Genomic DNA, 21,001 nt, shown 5'->3' on the forward strand with positions numbered 1-21,001 from the left:
TTTTCAATGCAGATTTAAAACAAGTCCGACCTCAAGCGTGGATATAATTTCATAGTTAATTTCAAAGGTAAATATCAGACTAGCACCCTACAGACTATTAGAAAGCCTGCACAATAACCAGAGGTCAGAATCAAGCCTTGTGCCTTGCATCAGTGAGGAAAAGTCCTTAACCATTATGCCAGCCCATCCCCTTCTTTAACTGTGGAATGCCTCATGAATCTGCATGTCATCCTTGCACAGCAGCCATGCTAACTTTCTCTGCATCATTCCAATTTTAGTACATGTGCTGCCAAAGCAAGCATAATAGGAGTGTTTAGGGAAGACATGCTGAAATGTATGAAAGGTGGCCTTTACTATATGAAAATGCCAAAGTGCCTTTCATGACCTCACACAACCAAGACAAAACTGAAGAAACCTCACATTTTATTGGAATCCAAATTTTTTGCTCGACATCAGACTGAATGTCTCTTCCATTTAGCAATGTAGGATTTTTGGATAGTGGGTCTGTTTGCCTTCTTGCAAACCAGAAGCATGTCTTTAGAAAATGGGAGCTTGGGAAGGATCAGAATCGTATAACCCACAGGGTTAGGTTGGGGTGATGCAATGAGCCCTTCTGTTGTGTAATCAGGTCCACTTTGTAGGGTAGTTTGTGGTGACTGTCCCTTGCTAAGATATAGAGAAGGGGGAACCAATGCTGTCTTGGCCAAGAGGCAGCAGAGGGAAGGCATAAAGAAACCGTCCTGACCACTAGAAAAACAAGGCATCTGCCCTCCAAGCCTGAGGACAGGGAGAACTGTGCAAAAAAAAAAAAAAGGAAGCCATTTGTTGTCTGAGCAAATAGGTCTATCTGAGGTCTACTCTACTTGTGAACTATGTCTAGGAAGTTCTGTCTGTTGACCATCCATACATGGAGGTTTTCGATGGACCTGCTGAGGAAGTCCACCAGGACACTATCCTGGAAAGGGGATGTATACTGCTTGAAGGGACAAGTTTGCTTTGATGGCCAGGTTCCAACAATTTGGGCTAACCTGCACAGTTGGTGGGATCATGTCCCTCTTTACTTGTTAATGTATTTTTTAATTTCTCCAAGTCCTTTCGGTTTCTAATACCTTTCGGGAATGGACCCCATTGTTAAATCAAAGTACGATTAAAGTTCATGAAATTAGTATTGTTTCAATCTTTGATGTCAGCTAGAAGTGCTCTTTGCAGCACCAGTCATGACTCTTCCTGCAATTCGTATGGGGTTACATGTACTGGTAACATATCTAAATATGGCTGTAGATTCTTTTTCGTAAGACCCGTTGCTCTTACTACTAATGGAAATGTCTGGGGATCTTTCTTCCAAATTGCTCTCATTTATGCCTGCACATCCTGATATTTTATGACATTGTCTCTCTCTGTAGGCAAGACACTGTAGTCACTGGGTGTAGTGATTTCAATGATCAATGCTACCTTTGTCTTCTTTTCATGGGATGAAGACTTCATCATTTTCTATGATGCTTTCTGGCTCACGTTTCCAGTGTTTTTCAGCCACTTCAATACCATAATGTTTGCACAATCCCCAGTACAACAGTCTTGCCACATTATTATGCCCTTCAGTATACAGTCCTTCTGCCATTAGTATGTCATAACCAGCAACAAGGTGTGCAACTGTTTCCAATTCTGTTTTACAAAACCTACATTTGTCTGTTTCTTCCACATGTTCACTGGACTTTATAAACCAACGTGTATGCAGCCCACTACCTTGGGCCGCCAATATTAACCTTTTATGTCTTGGTTTGAATTTGCCTCTCCTTAACCATTCCTGCGTTAGATCCTAAACAGCATGAAGTTCTTCCAGAAGTTTTCTATACTTGCAACTATATTTATACATTTTCCACATTTCTTGCCTTCTCACCTGGTCCTTCACCTTATATTCTTTCTTTTCTTTTTTGGCACATCAACCGACACCGGACCAAGACTTTGGAACTCGGGCCGACTGTGGGTAGCCTGCCAGCAGGATAACCCAAGTACAATGACTGCAACAGTGAAACACGATGAACATCTGTAAGTTAGGACAGGAAGAGCAAATTGGTTTATAACCTGAATTTTGTTCCTAGATGTCAGTGCTGTTTTCAGGATTAATTTAAGTCTTCTAAAGTATTCCTTACTAAGTTTCATTCGCATTTCTTCATGCTTTATTGTTGATCCTTTATCAGTTCCCAAATATTTAGACATTCCCTCTTGCTGAAGTTCTTTTATATCCTATTCTTGTCCCAAACTGATGTTTTCATGGTGTTGCAGTTTTCCTGCTTTAAAGGTTGCTTTTGCACATTTATCAAGACCAACTTACATTCTTATATCATCTGAAAACGTTTTGACAACTTGCAGTTGTGTTTTCAGTTCCTCATCTGATCAGCTATACAGTTTTAAATCAAAAAAGAGAAAATGAGAAGTCTTTACATTTTGTTGTTTTCTAGGAGCCAAATTATAGCCATGGCCTAAGCTAAGTAGACAGCTTAATGGGTTAAGGGCAAGACAGAATAGCAGCGGTGACAAGAAGTCAGCCTGGATTATCTCCCCTTGAAATGTTATCCCTGGGATAATAAATTATCCTTTATCATGGCTTAATTGCAAAGTGGTCTGCCACTGATTCATGGTCACTGTAATGTAGTTGATCAGTGTAGGGTATATCTTATACATTTGTAAGCACTCTTTTATCCATGAATGTGGGATACTATAAAATGCTTTTTTTGTAGTCAATCCATGCCATACTTAGATTCTTCCTCTTTTTACAGTTTTCCACTATGACTTTATTTAACAAATTATCCTTTCTTCCATATGACTTTATTTTATTGTCCTTCTGTTCTATTGCCATAATTGAGTTTTCTTCTAAATGACTATAAACTGTCGGCATCAATTTCAGTGTACAGTTTATACGCTGTCAGAAGCCAAGTTATTGGTCTATAATTTTTAGGGTAACTTCCAGGTTCACTTAAGTAGGAGCATTGTTTTTGCTGTCGTTAGCCAGGCTGGTGTCTGTTCGAGGTGCGCATATAAATAGTTCTTACTCATGGCCAAATCTTTGTGCAACGATGTTAATACTTTTAACCAGAAGTTAGGTACTGCATCTAGGACTGGATTTTTCCAATTAGAGGCTTTTCTTAACTTTGTTTCAATCTCTCTGGCTGTTACTTAATCCCATTTCATTTCCTGTACCTTTAAACTTCTTATTTTTTTCTTTTACGTCTTCAGTCCATTTAGCATCTTTGTTATGTTCTACAGAATCTTCATAAATACTTCTCCAAAATATATCTATTTCTTCTTTTTTGGGGGATCTATCATTTCCTTTTACCTTGTTTCCCAGTTCTCTCTAAACCTTTTTAGGTCATCAATAAATTGCTTGTTTTGCATTTTTCCTTTATATTTATCTGCATATCTTTCAAGTTTTTCCACCTGTGCTGATATTTTTAGTTTATTTGCAATAGTGCATAATAGATCCTGATCTGTTCTAATACAACGCAATTGCTTTTATCACATCTATCTAAGTATTTTTGTTGATCTGCTCCCTCTTCTATACTCTAACAGTGACACTTCTTGTCTTAACTGCTTTATAGTTTTCTCTATTCGATAATTCCATGATGGTATTCAATTTCTGCCCTTCCTTTCCCTCAGTGCCCTGTGTTCTTGTGGTAGAATTTTATCAGTTATCAATTTAGCTGCACAGTAATATATCCTGTTTACTTCTGTTACATTGTATAGATCTCTATGGACAGTCCTAATTACTGTGTTCATTTGTTTTATCAGACTTCTGATTTTTGGGGTTTTATTAACCTTCTGCAGTCTTTTTCTTTCATTGATCTTAATATGTCTATCTCTATTAAATAATCGAGCAACTCTTCTTTTATCTCATTTTCTTCCACTCTGAGGGCACATTTTTTGTTTTCCATTTCTTGCGGGCATTCTAAAGAAAGGTTTATAGCATCCTCCTGTGGTACATTCTCTTCAATTTCATCCTGTCCCGTCCATTGTTCTGTCATATGGGAACTCCCTGGTCTATCACTCTTCAACATTGACCGCGTCAGAGTTTCCACAGTTTCCTGTTCCTTCCTTGCTGGCCAGCTTCAAATGAACATTTATACTAATTTCCTGTGGAAGGTTCCAAAATATCTTCATGTGGCACCTGACCAACTGTTTTCATTCCACTGGTTTCCCCTTAATTTGGCTGTCCATTACTCTATCCTATCGTGGTGCTTTCTAAATTAGATTTTCTACACTGAATCCTTCACTTCACAAGTACTCCATAACCTTAGTTTAATAATGGCAACATTAAAGAAATAGAAAGTTCTTTTCTACTTTTCCTCTGTCTTATATTTTGTACTGTAAAGTTTTCCATGTCCGGATTCCTTTGCATGTATTTCTCTTCAAATATATATGGTGCTGCTCTTTTTGTATTGATTAGTTTTGCCTTCTCCTTTGCACAGATATTACACTATATTAAATCTATTTTTCTTTCCCATGTTCAGATGTTTCTTGATCTTCCTGTTTCTCCTTACTTTGGGGACATGTTCCATCATGTTGTAATGTAACCTGTGTTAGACCTTCTATAACAAATCCTTCACTTCGCAGGCATTCCATAACTTCAACTTCTATTTTTTTTTACTTCTACTTTACTAATCTTCTCTTCTACATTCCTCTTTTTGATATATATATATTTTTTACTGTGATAGTTTCCATATCTGGATGCCTCTACCTGTATTTCTCTTTGAATATCTTTGAGGCTGCCTTCTTTATACTGATTAATTTGATTTTCGCCTTTGCATAAATACTGCCCCATATCAAATCTCTCTTTCTTTTCTATGTCCATATTTCTTCTTTATACTTTTCAAAAATCTCTAAGTTTTATTGTTTATATTTTGCACTTCCTCAGATGCTTCTTTTTCCAAACAGATCAAAGTTCCTTGGTCTATATATACTGTTTTTCACAAATCTGTTGTATTAATGAACATACATTTTTATTTGAGGCTTCTGAGAGTTTTTATTGTGGAAGTATTTTTCTTTTCTCTAATTTCTCTAAATCTTTTTTGTATGTACCATATGACTGTTGTGTTGTCTGTGAACATCTTTAGAGATCCTGGTTTGTAGAGACGACAGTAGTCTTTTTTAACACAGTTACTAAATTGTCATTTAAGACATAGGCAAATGTACATTAACAGAAAAGAAAACAAACCATTTTATCATTTTTTCCATTTAAATACAATATACAACACATACATTTTCTTTGCTAGTATCATCAGTCAAAATTACAAAAAAAAAATGCTGAATTCCTGACTTCCATTAAACCTCACTTCTCCTCAAACTGAACATTACTATACATTAATGCCCTGTACGAACACGTACACAAATGCATGGATCTCGCCAAACCCAATAGAACCAAGATGCTCTCCTCCAAAAAAAGGAAGTCAATCTGGTGGTCCCCTGCCATAAACAAACTCTACAACAGAAGGAGGAAACTGATGAGAAATAAGGTGAAGTCCCAAGACTGGAAAAACTCCCTTATCAGCTTCAACAAAAAGTTGAGATCCCTCATCAAATCCTCTAAAGCTAGCTATGAAAACAGAATTGCAGCAGATAGTAAAGACAACCACAAGGCCTTCTATAGTTATGTAAAGAATCTCCATGGCAATACCCAGATTAGCTTAAAACTGTTGCACAATGGTACCTCCTATACCGAGCCAACAGATATTGCCAATATATTGGCCAGCAGATTCAGTGCCAACTTTACCCTTCTCTCCCCACCAAAGGACCAATCACAATACCAGTAGATTGCCAGGCACCCAGTATTATTGCTGCACATGTTAAAACAGCACTGTCCAAGGCCAAGAATACAGCTTCTATGGGACCTGACAATATTTCTGGCTGTGTTCTACATGAACTACAGAGTGAACTGGCACCTCTCACCTGTGTGCCCTGTTCAATCACAGCCTCACCTCAGGCTTTGTCCCTACCAAATGGAGCACTGCTACAGTCATCCCTCTCCACAAAGAAGGAGCAATTACAGACCCTGGGAACTATCGCCCCATTAGCCTGACAAGTCTAATAAGCAAAGCTATGGAACGCATCATCATGGACCTAATAAACAAAGATATAGGGAACCTCCAAACTCTGGATCCCACACAGTTTGGTTTTGTGAAAGGTAGATCATGCCTGCTCAACCTGGTCGACTTCTTTGAGTCAGTCACCAGAGCTGTGGATGAAGGCAAGGTGGTTCATACAGCCTACCTTGATCTCGCCAGGGCCTTTGATACCATTCTCCACTCAGGAATCATAGAAAAACTCACTAAGCTAGGCATCAACCCCTACAACACTAGGTGGTTTGTAAACTGGCTCACAGAATCCACAATGTGAAAGTAGTTGACTCAAGTCATACTGTCACCCAGTCACCAGTGGAGTCCCACAGGGTTTGGTCCTGGGTCCTCTACTGTTTGGTATCTACTTCTCTGAAGTTCAGGCCAAAACGAAGGGACTGTGGCTGACAAAGTTTGCAGACAACTGCAAGTTGGGAGCCATAATTAACTCCCCAAGTTATGTTGACATCCTACAGAAAGGCCTCACTGAGACCAATGACTGGTGTCAGAACCATGGCCTTAAGCTCAATGCCAAAAAAAATGTGTCACCATCCCCTTTGGGAAAAACCCGGTTCCCATGAATGACCACATCAATGGTAGTCCACTGAACACAGAAGGTGTCATACAAGATCTGGGAACACAGGTTGACAGCAACCTCTCTTTTGACCACCACATTGCCAACTGTGGTCAGAATGTCATTCTATGTGGCACATCTCATTACTAAGGGTTTTGCATCCAGGAAGAAAGACGTCATTGTCTCCCTCTACTCTTCCCTCATTAGGCCAATTATCAAGTACAATGTCCCATTTGGCATGTACCTCACTAGACACCTACAACAACTGGAGAGGCCACAAAAATACCTCACAAAGAGGATCTTAGGTCTTAAACACTTGTCCTATATGGAGAGACTCAAAAAACTCCAATTATTCTCTGTCTCATATCGTCTACTTAGAGGAGATCTCTGTTTGACTTACAAAGCCATGTCTCACCCAGCTCTGTTAGAAATGTTACATCTAAAGAAATCCCAATCCCTCTGCACTACACGCTCCAGAGACCTCAACCTCACTACCACAATCAACAGAACAAGCTGAAGGGACAGGTTCATAACCCAGAGACTGCCCATGCTATGAAATAGACTTCCCATACATGTCAAGCAGAGTGCCTCACTGGCCCTCTTCAAGAGAGATCTTGATGAGTGGATGGGAAATAGAAAATTCATCCCAGGGATCACTCCAGTGGCTCTACTTGACAGAGGCACTGGGAACTAAGGTCAGGTGGCACGATGCCAGGGTAATCCTATAGGCTAGGCTTGTAAAGGCTCCAGGGCCATTAGCTTAGTACACACCTATGACCCTATAAGAAGCGTAACCACACCTTCCATTTACTTCTATGTGATTTGCTCCTTCCCTTTCTAAAGATCCATCTTCCAATTCTTTTTTTTTTTTTTTAAAAGAAATATCTTTATTAAATTATCACGTATGACATGGGAATCTTACATTTATATAAATGAAAACAAACCTTATCGACACAATTCTAGTTGCAAACATTATACATCACTTATAATCTATCCAGTCATCGTCAGTCAAGCATTACATAGCTCATTCAATTCCTGCCTTCTTTTACAACTCATCCCTCCTCTGCACGTATTACTCCCACAACTCACATTTTTTTTTCCTATACAATTTGCTTCTACCCTTTTCTAACGATCCCAATTCCAGTTGTTTTACCTCTGTCCCTATATTTGCTAATTCTAGTAAGGCTGGTTTAGACCTCGATTTCCATTTTCTAGTAATTGCTTTCTTGACAGTCACCATTAATTAGACTCAGTAAGGACTGACTATGTCTAGGCAATTCCGATTCGGAATCATCGCTCAAAAAATCATACCCTTAGTTACACCAATTTGCTCACCCAGTATCTCCGACAGAGCAGTCAGCAGGGAATCTTTTAAGTCTGCCAACTCATTACACTCCCAGAAAATATGTTCCCAGTTACCTCTTTCCTCCCCATCACACCCCCAACATTTGCTATCTACTACTTGAGGAAAAATTGTATGGAGTCAACTTGGGGTATAAAAATACCATTGTAAACACTTCCAAGCAAAGATCCTAAATCTTCTAGACTTTCTTGCATATTTCATAGGATCATAGGAAGTTACCAGACTATTGGCCCTGAAGCCCTTATAAGCCAAGCCAAGAGTTTAGCCCATGTTTAGACAAGTCAGCAGCCGAGGCCCCTGTCCAGCCCGTTCACGGGTGGAATCCCAGGGATGTATTTTCTGTTTTCCATCCAGTTATCCAGGTTGCACTTAAAAAGGGGGTAAAGAGGTACTCTGCTTGACATGGAGAAGGAGTCTATTCCACACATGGGGGAGTTTCTGGGACAGAAATCTGTCCCGCCAACAAGTCCTACTGATATCACAGACCAGGTTGAGGCCACGCATGTGGGTTACTAGAGTGCAGCTTGACGCGGATATGCAGCAGTCCCATCAAGGCGGGGTCTGAGATCACCTTGTATGCCAGACAGAGATCACCTCTGAGGACTCTGTATGAAACTGAGTAGAGGGACAAAGCTTTTAGCCCATCTGTGTATGGTAGATTTTTGAGACCCTGGATTCTCCTTTTGAGGAACCTCTGTGGTCTCTCCAGCTGCTGCAAGTGCTTTGCGAGGTACATGCCGAACGAGGCTATGTACTCAATAATGGGCCTTATAAGAGAAGAATACAGGGAAGTTATGACCTCCTTGTCCCTGATAAGATACTCTTACTTATGAGGTGGGCCATGTAGAAAACTTTTCCGTACAAAGGAAGCAATATGGAGGTCAAAAGTCAGATTGCTATCAACCTGGATACCCAAATCCCTCACTACTGATTGAATGCTTAGGACATAGGTTCATAGGTTGGTACTAGGCTATCGGCCCCAAGGCCTATACAAGCCTAGCCATAACAATTCCCTGGCTATTTCTTCCCTGGACCCCTGCCTAGCAGGGTGACTGACGTGATCCCCGGGGTGAATTTCCTTTCTCCCATCCAATCATCAAGGTTCCTTTTGAAGAGGGCCATTGTTATTAATGTGATAATTTGTGGGGACGTCACTCTCCCCAAAGGGGATGATGCATTTTTTGGTATTCAGCTTGAGGCCATGTTTCTGGCATCAGTCATTTGTTTGGGTGAGACTCTCTTGGAGGATGTCAACATCACTAGGGGAATTGATGATAAGCACCCAGCCTGCAGTCATCTGCAAACTTGGTCAGCCATAGTATACTGGTTTTTGCCTGCACCTCAGAAAAGTATATCCCAAATAACAGAGACCCCAAGACCAAACCCTGGGGTTTGCCGCTCATTATGCATATACTGCTGGTGGCTTCCCCTATTCTGACTACATGGATTCTATCAGTGAGCCAGTTAGCTACCCATCTGGTAACATACAGATTAATGCCTAGTTCTAGTTGAGAGAGTTTATCTATTATGCCAGAGTGGGGAATAGTGCCAAAGGCTTTGGCCAGGTCCAGGTAGGCTGTGTGCACCCTCTTCCCTTTGTCCATGGCTTTGGTGACTGTCTCAAAGTCGTCGACCAAATTTAACAGACATGACCTCCCCTTGACGAAGACAAACTGTGTGGGATTGAGTGTTTGGAGGTTGACAATGTCCTTATTAATGAGATCCATGATAATCCATTCCATGGCCTTGCAGGATCAGGCTAGTTAGGCTAATGGGTTTATAATTTCCTGGATCAGTGGACGCTCCCACCTTTGTGCAAAGGGATGACAGTGGCTATCCTCCACTCAGCTGGGATGAAGCCGGTACTCAGGCTTTGGTTGAATAGGACGCCTAATGGTACTGCAAGTTCCTGGCTGAGTTCATGTAGGATGCAGCCTGGGATTTTACCGGATCCCATGAAGGCTGTATTTTTTGCCTTTGAGAGAGCAGTGATTTCTCTAGATATAAGGGGAAGGAGGCAGGTACTGGGGATGTCCTGATTTACTGATGGGGGGGACAGAGGGGTGATGTTTTCACTGAATTTGTTAGCCAGCAAATTTGCTATATCTACAGCATTTGTATATGTGGTGTCCTTGACCACCAGTTCTGAACAGACCTGGTTGCTTCCTTTGAGATTGCACACACATGTGAAGAAGGCCTTATCACTGTCTCTAGTAGATGTGGCCAATTTGGACTCAAAAGTTTGCTTTGAAGGATTTCACTAGTGCTCTTATTTGCTTGTCCAGGCTATGTAGTACAGGACGGCACAACAACTCCTCGGCTTGAACAGAGTTCAATTTATTTCCCAATAAAATTGTAATAAAAACAGTCAGTGAACCGACACAAAACAACTTTAAAATAAATAAGTTAAGCGCTTTCATCTGACAAATGCAGATTTCATCAGAACTACCATTTTTGTTTCCGTAACTGATTATATACATATACATGCAATTTTGGCGCCTTTGACTTATTTAAAAACTTTTGAAAATTTAAAGTGGTATCATCTTGAAAAATACTAGAACATCCTTTGTTGAAAAAGACACATAACCCTATATACATAACTGAATACTAACCATTTGCATTAAATGCACTAATCAATCTAAACATATAGATATACTTTGTACATTGAAACTGATGTATACAGAATATGCACACAAAATCTATCTCATAACCCTTGATAGACCGTGTTGTATGAAAAATATAAAAAATATAAGAAGTATAAAAAGTGCGTATATAATAATGTGATTGTAATTGTGCTAAGCTTGTAATGAAATATTAACAATTAAAATTCCAATATTCCTAAAACATACTCTCTACACCAAACATAAAAATGGCTTTATACTTATGTAGTCATTAATAAGTCAAAGGCGCCAAAATTGCATGTATATGTATATAATCAGTTACGGAAACAAAAATGGTAGTTCTGATGAAGTCTGCATTTGTCAGATGAAAGTGCTTAACTTATTTATTTTAAAGTTGTTTTGTGTTGGTTCACTGACTGTTTTTATTACAATTTTATTGGGAAATAAATTGAACTCTGTTCAAGCCGAGGAGTTGTTGTGCCGTCCTGTACTACAATTTTTGAATTACGTTGTTGAGTTTGCTGATTTACATTGTCCAGGCTATGGAGAGATTGCTTCAGATTGGGCACCTGCACCTACTTGGTCCTGGACAGCAACTTCTACCTTCTGTTATAGAGATTATTTATTGCAGATGTCGACCAGACAGGTTTACTCTTCCTTGAGGAGGAGGATTTAGTCTTGTCAAGTATGCATCTATATAAATGCTCTTACAGTGCTTGGTGCAGTTTTGGATACTAGTGCTAGTTCCTAGAAAGGGGCAATGGGCTGTGAAGCTGTTTATACCAACCCTCAGGAGGCTGTAATCAGATTTGGAGATTTTTTTTTGTTTGACCCTAGCTAGAGGGGGGGGGGGGGGTCAAGGGATTTGCTGACTTCAAAAGTGACCGCTTTATGGTCGGATCTTATCAGGGAGGATGATACTGCACCAAGTCCAAGATATTATCGTCTCTTGTGGAGGTACCGACTAGCTGTTCCAAAGCATTTCTATTGACAAAAATCGAGGAATCTCTGGCCATTTGTGTTCTGGCATGAGTAGTTCTTGCAATCTATGTTTGGGTAGTTAAAGTCACCCAGGATCAGGGTAAAGGGTTGAATCTTGAGAGATTCAAAGAGGTCCAGATCAGCGGATTGAGCATCTTGAGTCAGATTTAGAGGCTGTTAGGTAGCTATGATTTGTATAGGGATCTTGTCAATGATTAATTGCACCTGGAGTGTCTCTGTGTGTCATACTGTTTGACCAGCCTGGAGGTGTGTATATCTTTAATATATACTGAAACTCCACCTCAATTGGCTTTACTGCACACAGTTTGGGGTCTGAATGTACGACAGGATGAGTAACCAGGTAAGGCCAGGGTGCTCTCCACAGTTTTGAACCAGGTTTCTGTGACTGCGCAGATGTCAATATTTTCCAGGGTTAAGAATGCTTGCAATGAGTGCAGTTTCATGTTTAGACTCCTAGCATTTAGCAGCATGACCTTTAATTTGCATTTTGTTGAAATTTTTTTGTTGGTAGTTTTAACTTAATCACTTTTCCAAAAAAAGCACTATGGGGAAGGCAAGAGTCTCTGCCAGAAGCCTGAAACCCAAGTGAGACAGGTGCAGGCCCTTCTCTGGCAAAGCATCATGGTCTGTCGAGCATATCTTCCCAGGCTGTCAGGTACTGGATCCTCCTGAAATGACACCAGAAACTATGCCAATTGTTAAAGTCAATCATTTTCTCTTTGTATTGAGGCATCATTCTGGGAGAAGGTAGAATGCTGCTTAAGGCTAGGGACATACCTGCTAGGGACACATATTCAGTGAGTTCAATCATGTCTCTCCATGCAGTCCAGGGAGGTATGTCTCAAGTCATTCACACCAACATGGACTATGACAGAGTCATAACAGTACCTGTTGTTGAGAGACCTGAGTGCATATATGATACGGCAGATTCAGGCCCCTGACAGACAACTAACAGTGACTTTCTCCTTATCTAGCCTGGTGAGAGGCACATCTGCATCTCTCACAATGGAGTCTCTTATGACAAATATGTTGGGGTTATGGCTAAGCCTTAGTGGCAGTGAGACACAGGTGTGTGGCTATGCGTGGTATGTGGTGTGGAGGGCTGTGGAGATCACATGTGTTTTTGCCTCGGAAGTTTCCTTTGTTTGGGTATGTTTTTGGTGAGGACCTCCACATATGTGGGTGGTGTTCGAGGTATAGTGATTTTGTTGACAACCTTCTCAGTGCCAGATATACTGGTTTGTGAGGAAGAGAGCATAGACTCTAGGTTTCTAATGTAATTGCATCTCTCGCAAATTGTGTTCCTAGTAGGTAGTAGTAGATGGTTGTCTGTGTACATGAGGCAGTTGCTACACTGCCTCAGGATGACCATATAAACCAGAATGGCAGCAGGAACTGTAGGAAATTGTCCATTCATATTTGTCAGAATATGAGAGAGGAAGGCCAGGGAGAGTTAAGGAGTAGGCCTAAAGCCCAAGGGCTTAAACCAAAACTAAGAAGCTTAGAATAACACTTACAATTTAAACAGACGATAAACAAGCAGTAATATATGCAAAAGAAAAGAAACAACTGAACACTTTAGAGAACAAGCAGTAAGGAGCAGAAAAAGCCAGATAAAGTAATAGAGCAGGAAGAGGAAACACAAATACAGTAAAAGCATCTGAATAAAGTGTTTTTTTTTTTTTTTGGGGAGAGCATACATATATCGCCCACTGGTGCTTTGTGAATTGCTTATATAATCTCTCTTCCCAATCCTTTCTAACCTCCTTTGATTGATTCTTATAGTTATCGTGCAATATTTATATACTCTACTAATTAATACATTTTTAATGGCAGCTTCTGTTCTAGATTCTACTAAAAACTCTATCAGTGCTGGTCTTTCATTTACGACCCCACTATTTCTTTCTCTTTGCCTATATACTCTGATATCAATCTCTGATAGGGAATGCAATCTCTAACCTGCAGTCCAAATAAATTCTTGATGACTTCCCATTCTACTACCTTTCCCTCTGCAGTTATTTTCTGCCTATACCTTGGCTAATTTGCCAGTTTTCTCCAATAAATTCCAGCCCTCTCCTACCTATTGTCTGCATCCCTAATTGCAGTCATCCCTATATGCAGAATCTTTCTTCATTCCTGTGTTGGCTTAGTTTTTACAATGCTTTGTAGTACTTCATAAACATAGTTTTATATATGATTATTGTTCTCCTTAAAATACCAATCTCTCATTGTTTCTTGAGCTTCCCCCATTTCATCATCATTCTTTTCTACTTTGAATTATAGTTTTCTACTTGAGCTATGTATAGGAGCATTAACTGTGTTGCTTTGGCATGCCTCTTCAAAACGAGTAATCCCAATCTGCATTGTTCTATTGGAAGAATCAGCTCATCCTATTTGATTCTTGCCTTCCATTCCAAAATAAATTCCTTGCCTGAGTCATTGTGGTAAAAGTTTTTGTTCTTTACAGTTATTATCAAAAAACAGTTGCTTAACAGCTATCTTTCCAAACTCGTACATATTATCAAGGTAATCCCTTATTTTCTGTTTAGCATTCTGAAATTGCTTTTCTTCTTGTTCTGTGGGATTTCGCCCTATTTTGGAATACTTAAACATTTGACAGTCCCTCTAATTCTTGTTACTCTGTAACCATATCTCCCTTTCTTTTCTTTCTACCCTATCATTAAACTCCACTTTAATTTTACCCCACTTGCTATATTTTCAGAAAAAAATTCCATCTTCCCTAACAGCTCCTTAATAATTTTCACTAATCATTCCTCAAATTCCTCCCGTTTCAACATACAGGTGGGAAAGTACCAGTGTCTCGTTTTTAGTTCATTACTCTGTGTTTTTATTTTAGTTATTATAGGCACAGTCTGAAATAGCTATTGGGTGCCTATCAAGACCTTCAATTAAATGCACATCTTCCTGTGAAATGTAAATTCTGTCTAACCTAGCCCAATGTTTGTATCTTGGGGAATAACACTTAAATTCATTCCAAACGCCTAGCATTGAATTCACATCTTCCATTCCAAATACTTGCATAAATTTCTTCAAAAATCTACCCTTCTTTGTTATATTTTCCCTTCTGGGCACCCCAGACACATCTTCACTGTTGCAAATCAAATTTCAGTCCCCACCTATAAGTAATATTCCTTGCTGAAGGCTGACTATTTCTCCCAGAATTTTCTTTAGCTCCATTATAGCAGTTTTTGGTGGAATATAAATGCATACCAGTGTAATCCACCTCCCTTGCCAGTAGCCCCTTAGTAACACAAATCTACAGTTATTATCCTTTTTATCATCTTCTATCACAATTGGAGCTCCTCTTGCAATTAAAATAAATACTCTTTTCCTTTGCCCCAGGTATTCCACTGAATAACCATCTTGAAAAACCTTCTTTATCAAATTCACATGTTCAGTTCTTTCCAAGGGTCTCTCCTATAGCACAGCTATTTGTACTCTACATTTTTTAATACAGGTCACTATTCTTTCTTTTTTTATATCTGTGAGACCACTGATGTTTAAAGACATTACTGAAAGCATCAGTCTTAAAAAGTTATTTCTACCTTTTACACATTACAGCTTTTTTGTTAAATGTCTAGTTCCAGCTTTTGTGTTACATGCATATACTGTTTGGCAGGTTAGCCTTTTAAACAGTCAGTTCTTGTGATATCCATTTGAGCCTATGTCTCACCTTACAAATCTTTTTGTTTTATTGAAATATTGAAAGCCCTCAAAAAAAAAAACATACCCCCAATACCCCTCTAAAACCAATTTACTTAACACAGAAAACCATTTAATTTTCAAATATTGAAGTTTTACCCTCCTAATAGGAACAAATGTTGCAACTGAAACCCACATTCACAAGCTTGAGATAACCTAAAGGAAAGGTCATCAATGCTAAGAAGCATTGTACAGTCTGTGCTTCTACTAAGTGCTGTCTGGCTTTGTCTCATCTTTATAGCTCTCTCAGCTGGGAAAACACTTGAATGCTTTCAGAAAACATTTTCTCCAAGCCATTTCTCTTTATCAGACTGTCGCCTAGAGACATGAGAACCAGACACAAAACTGCCAAGTATACAACTGTTTGCTAGTAAAAATCCTTATAATATCCATTATTCTTTTTCATTTATTTGCTTCCTCTTAAAATGTTACTAGATTAAGCTAAAGGCCTTAACCCAGTCATTCCCCTATGCAAAAATAAGAAAAAGCACACTTTTTTTCTTTTGTCATGTTCTTTTAACCAGACTTTTCTTCTGATTTTTTTTGTTACATTGTAGTGCCTACATTCCTTTTAAAACTGAGCAAGGGGAAAGAGAGACGGGAGAAAGAAAAAAACAGGAGCACCTATTTACATCAGTATTCCCATTACATTTAAACATAACTGAGAAAACTTTATAGCATGGAAAGAAAATCATGCATTGAAAAAACTGTTTTACTTACAGTTAACTTTCTCCCTCTTCTTCCCCTCTCCTGAGTATTTTTCTTAACATTAACAATGTTAGGTATGGCATATGCTTTGTAAGACTCCCCTACAAATTGAAGTCCAATATTTCAAAATGTTCTTGTTCTGCTATATTTCACAAATATAATTATTGTTTTATAATCCTACATTTGTCAGCTTCCAAGGTACTGGTTTTATTCTCCAAACATTAATAAGATGAAGTAGGGTATATGCTTTAGAATCCCCTACAAGTTTAACAAAGTCAAAAAAGTCCAACATTTCCAGATTTTCTTGTTCTGTCATGTTTCACACATGCAATTCCCATATGTGTTAATTTCCAAGTTACTAGTTTTATTCCTGTTCATCTTCATCTCCCAAATCCTGTCTCTGCTTCATTTCCAAGTTACTAGTTTTATTCCTGTTCATCTTCATCTCCCAAATCCTGTCTCTGCTTCATTTCCAGCTTACATGAGATTATTCTGGTCGACTTTTATGTTTTTTCCTTTTCTCAAGTATTTTCCATTGAAACATTGGAAAAGCTTTCACTAGCATAGTCTCTCTGTGGCATTTATTACCAGTGCTGCATCACAGCTCACTTTTTGTTGGATAAACTTTTGTATTTCCTTCTTAGCAAGTACTTCATCAAAAAATTATTTTGTCTCTCCACGGAAAAATATTTTGAAGATAGTTGGGTACAGCAGTTTGACTCTCGTGCCTGCTTCTCAACATTCCCTGAATAATGGAATAAATTTACTCATTTTCGGCCTGGTGTACAATGAATAGTCATTCTCCAGAAACATACTGCTGTCTCCTACTTTTAGTACTTTGTCCTTTTGCCACAGTTTTGCCAGAATCAACTCCTACTGCTGGTAAGACTGCATCTTTACTATGAAAGGTCTAGGTTGCTTTCTCATAGCCAGGTTTAGACCATACACAAGATGTGTCCTTTCAATTAATAATTCCTGTTGTGGAATACCAGTCCAGTTGCGCATGTGTGCTCCCATAAGATTAGCACAGTCTGTTCCTTCCAGCTTCTCTGGTACAACAGAAAATCTCAGGTTTTCCCTACGTGCTCTGTCCTCCAATTCTATTATTTTTTTAAAACATCTCTTCTTGTGCAGTCTCATATTCAGCCAGCGTTTTCTTCATTTCAACCTCTGAGTTTTGCAATTTTATCACCTTATCTGAATATCTGTTTAAAGTGTCTTAAATTTTTTTAGCTTTTTATTGTTCGGGTTGAAATACTCCATCATTGTTTCATTTATTTTAATCCGTTCTGTGTGCAGTTGCTTTATACTTTCTTCTAGGTTACATGAATTCATGTCTGAAGCTTGAACTGCTTTTTGCTAAACAGCTGCAGTAATTTTCCCAGTCAGTGTTTTTCAACTTCTTTTGTAGCTAATTTTCTTTCAGGCCCTCTGTATATTTTTTTCTGACATCCAGGCTGTGCACTTATTAACCAGTTACTGAAATTTACCCAGAAATTTAAGTCCACTGCCTTTCTCTGCTAAGTTTCTGTTTTCACACTAGGAGAGCTAGAATTAAACTATTACTCAATGTGGAGAGCTAGAAGTAAGCTGTTACTCACTGTGCACCCATCATGGAAGTCCCATCTTCCAGTTCTTTTATCTCTTTTATAATATTCAATACCTCAAATGCAGTTGGTATAGACTTTGATTTCTGTTTTCTAGTAATTGCTTTTTTGGCAGCCAACAGAATTAAACTTAACAAAGTACTATGTATTGAAAATTCAGATCCTGCATCTCAGCTCAAAAAAAGAAGTTATGCACTCACCATAACATTCCATCTGAGTTATCCATCTTCATTTATCCTTGGCCAATGGATTCAGTTCGAGAATCGAAATCATCTAAGCCATTTCCACAGCTCACACAGGCCAATAACTTTCGAGCTTTAACCCTACCCACAATGCATCTCTCCTAGTTACCTCAGATCGAGTTTGCAGATTACTGCTAAAGAGACATAAGAACAGCAAGCCTGATGAAAACCATATCCGCCTATGTAAAACTAGTCAAAACATGGAGGTATGTGCCCTATCCGTTCCACCAGACCTCTCAACTGTCCCTGAATTAGACTCCAATTGTAGGTCTGTCCCTCTTAATCCCTCTTAAAATTGATGACTGCTGAAGAAAAGGTGGTGATTTGCCCTTAAGAAATAATGATAGTAATTCAGAGTTATAGACGTTTTACGTCAGAAAATCTATATTAATCCACATTCTCTTAATCTGCAAATGTTTCAAGCTAATAGTACAAATATTTAAAAAATGTCCCTGATTGTCCCTGACTATTTGAGGATTTGTCCCTGATTCTGTTGAGATTTGTCTCTGATCGGTTGAGAGCTATGCGTTCCACCAAAGGACATTTAAAAGGCCAGGAGAAGGAGAGAGGGAAGTCAAAGATAAATGAAGATGAACAACTCAGATGTAAAGTTATGGTGAGTACATAACTTCTTTATCTGAAGTTGTCCATCTTCATTTTATCCTTCACCAATGGGACAAACTCCTCAGCTACCTTAGATCTTGGGCAGACTCAAAGAAGGACATTCCTAAGCACCACTGACTCAAAGTATGTTCTTCCCATGGAGACCATGTCCAATTTGTACTGAGTAATAAAGGTATGAGGGGAAGCCCAAGTTGCTGTTGAACAAATGTCATCCATGGAAGCTCGAGACTGAAAAACTGCTGATGTGGCCATAGATCTTGTAGAGTGAGCTTTTATCGGTCTAGGAACGTCAATTTTCTTTTTGTCATAAACAAAGGAAATTCAGTGTTTTAGCCATCTGACCAAGTTTACTTTGCTGACTGGTTTGCCAATTTTAGTACTTGAGAAGGAAACAAACAATTGGTCTGATTTTAGAATACCTTTTGTTCTATGCAGGCAAAAATGTAATTGTCTGAGAACATCAAGTAAATGAAGGGCGCATCCTCTTTTATGAAAAAAAATTGGGAAAAAACACTGGAAGGCTAATAGTCTGATTAATATTAATGTCCGATACTACCCTAGGAAGAAATGATAGATTTGTCCTGTCTTTACAAAAAAAAATCAAGTATGGTGGCTTGCAAGACAAAGGCTGAATTTCTGAAATCCTTCTGGCAGAAGCTATTGCTACAAGGAATAAGGTTTTCCATGAGAAGTATTTAAGCTCACATTCAGCAGAAGGTTCAAAGGGAGGCTGAAAGATGGACTGTAATACTACAGTAAGATCCCAGGCAGGAATAGGATCCTTGACAGGGGGTTTCAACAAAACAGTTCCTTTTAAAAATGCTTTACACAACTTACAAGAAGCTAGGGAATTATCCCAAAAACCATTATGAAAGTTTGGAATCGCTGCCAGCTGAATTTTAATAATAGAAGGAGAGGCTCCTGCATCAAAAAGAGAGGATAAGAATGATAAAATCTTTTCAATGGGCACTGAAAGGGGGTCAATATTCCATTCACGGGAACAAAAGGTAAATCTCTTCCATTTACTCGTATAGAGTTTACAGGTGGATGGCTTATGAGAGGCTAGCAAAATTCTAAGTAGCAGGAAAGGAAGGTTACCTTGCCTGGCAATTAACGGAACTGGAGGAATCATGCTGTCAACCTAAGGCTCTGGAGGTTTGGGTGAATCAAGTCCTCTGGATGAGAGAGGAGATCTGGAGTTGCATCCAGAGTCTAAGGTTCTTTTATCATTATCAGGTAAGGTCAGAGAAAGGGGAAACCAAATTTGTCAAGGCCAATAAGGAGCAATGAGGATTACTCTGCTCTTCAACTGTAGGGCTCTCTGAAGGAACTTCTGAATCAATGGAAACAAGGGAAATCCTTTCAGAAGTTCTGGGGGGGTGGGGGCAACTGTGTAAAAGTGTATCCCTGTGCAACTCCCCCGGTGGGGTGAAGGGGGGAGGCAACTGTGTAAAAGTGTATCCCTGTGCAACTCCCCCGGTGGGGTGAAGTAGTTGCTGCACTGTTTGTTTAGGGGTGAGGTGAAGAGGTCGCAGCAAGGCTGGCCCCACTGGCGAAACATCATTTCTGTCGCTCTTAGATTGAGGGACCACTCGTGAGGTAGAAGAATAGACCTGCTTAGTTTGCCTGCTATCACATTGTAGCTCCCCTGAATATGCGTTGCCATCAGAAATCGGTTGGAAGAAATCGCCCACTGCCACACTCCGAGTGCTTCTCGACCTAGAGGGTAAGACTTGGTTCCTCCCTGTTTGTTGATGTACAAAACTACTGACATGTTGCCTGTTTGAATTGCAATAGTTCCTAAAAGGAGAACAGTTTGAAAGTCTCATTGATGTGCATACTGGCCTCGATGGGAGACCAAGTGCCTTGGACAGTCTTTCCCAGATAATGCAACTGCCACCCCATCTGGAAGGTATCCGTGGCCACTATGGCCTTGGGCTGCTGTGGGACAAAGGGGCAACCTAGAAGAACATCTTCCTAGTGCATTCCACCATGCTAGATCTTTTCTGCAAAGATTGCTGATTAAAATCTGATCCAACACTGGCTGGTGAAGTATTGATCACTGATATGCAAGTAGCCATATGTAGAATTCACATATGAAACTTGCCAGTCGAACTAGAGTTATTGTCGCCGCCAATGAACCTAGGGCTTGTAATACTAAATGGGCAGGTACTTTATTGCTGTGTTGTATCTTTCTAACTTGTTCCCTGATTTTTTATAATCTCACTGGTGGAAGGGAGGCTACGAACGTTTTCGTATTTAACATTGCTGCTATGAACTCAACTTGGAGTTGGAATCAGTTGAGATTTTTCATAATTCACAGGAATTCCTAGGTTGGAACAAGTCTGTAGAATGTAATCTGTTGCTATTATCAACAGATGTCTGGATGAAGCAGTAATGAACCAGTCGTCCAAATATGAAAACACCCAG

General features: G+C 39.4%; 1 protein-coding gene and 1 non-coding gene across 2 annotated transcripts in view; both read right to left on the bottom strand.

The window, feature by feature from the left end:
* Nucleotides 1–21,001, bottom strand: part of PHF8 (PHD finger protein 8) — a 3,148,719-nt gene that overhangs the window by 1,586,342 nt on the left and 1,541,376 nt on the right. The window lies entirely within an intron of this gene.
* On the bottom strand, nt 196–298 carry LOC122809869. Its single transcript, XR_006365982.1, has one exon. It is a non-coding gene; the product is annotated as a U6 spliceosomal RNA (small nuclear RNA).

The sequence above is a fragment of the Protopterus annectens genome, chromosome 8.part0 (genome assembly GCF_019279795.1).
Source record: "Protopterus annectens isolate FY-2018-M chromosome 8.part0, PAN1.0, whole genome shotgun sequence".
Lineage (NCBI taxonomy): Eukaryota > Metazoa > Chordata > Ceratodontiformes > Protopteridae > Protopterus > Protopterus annectens.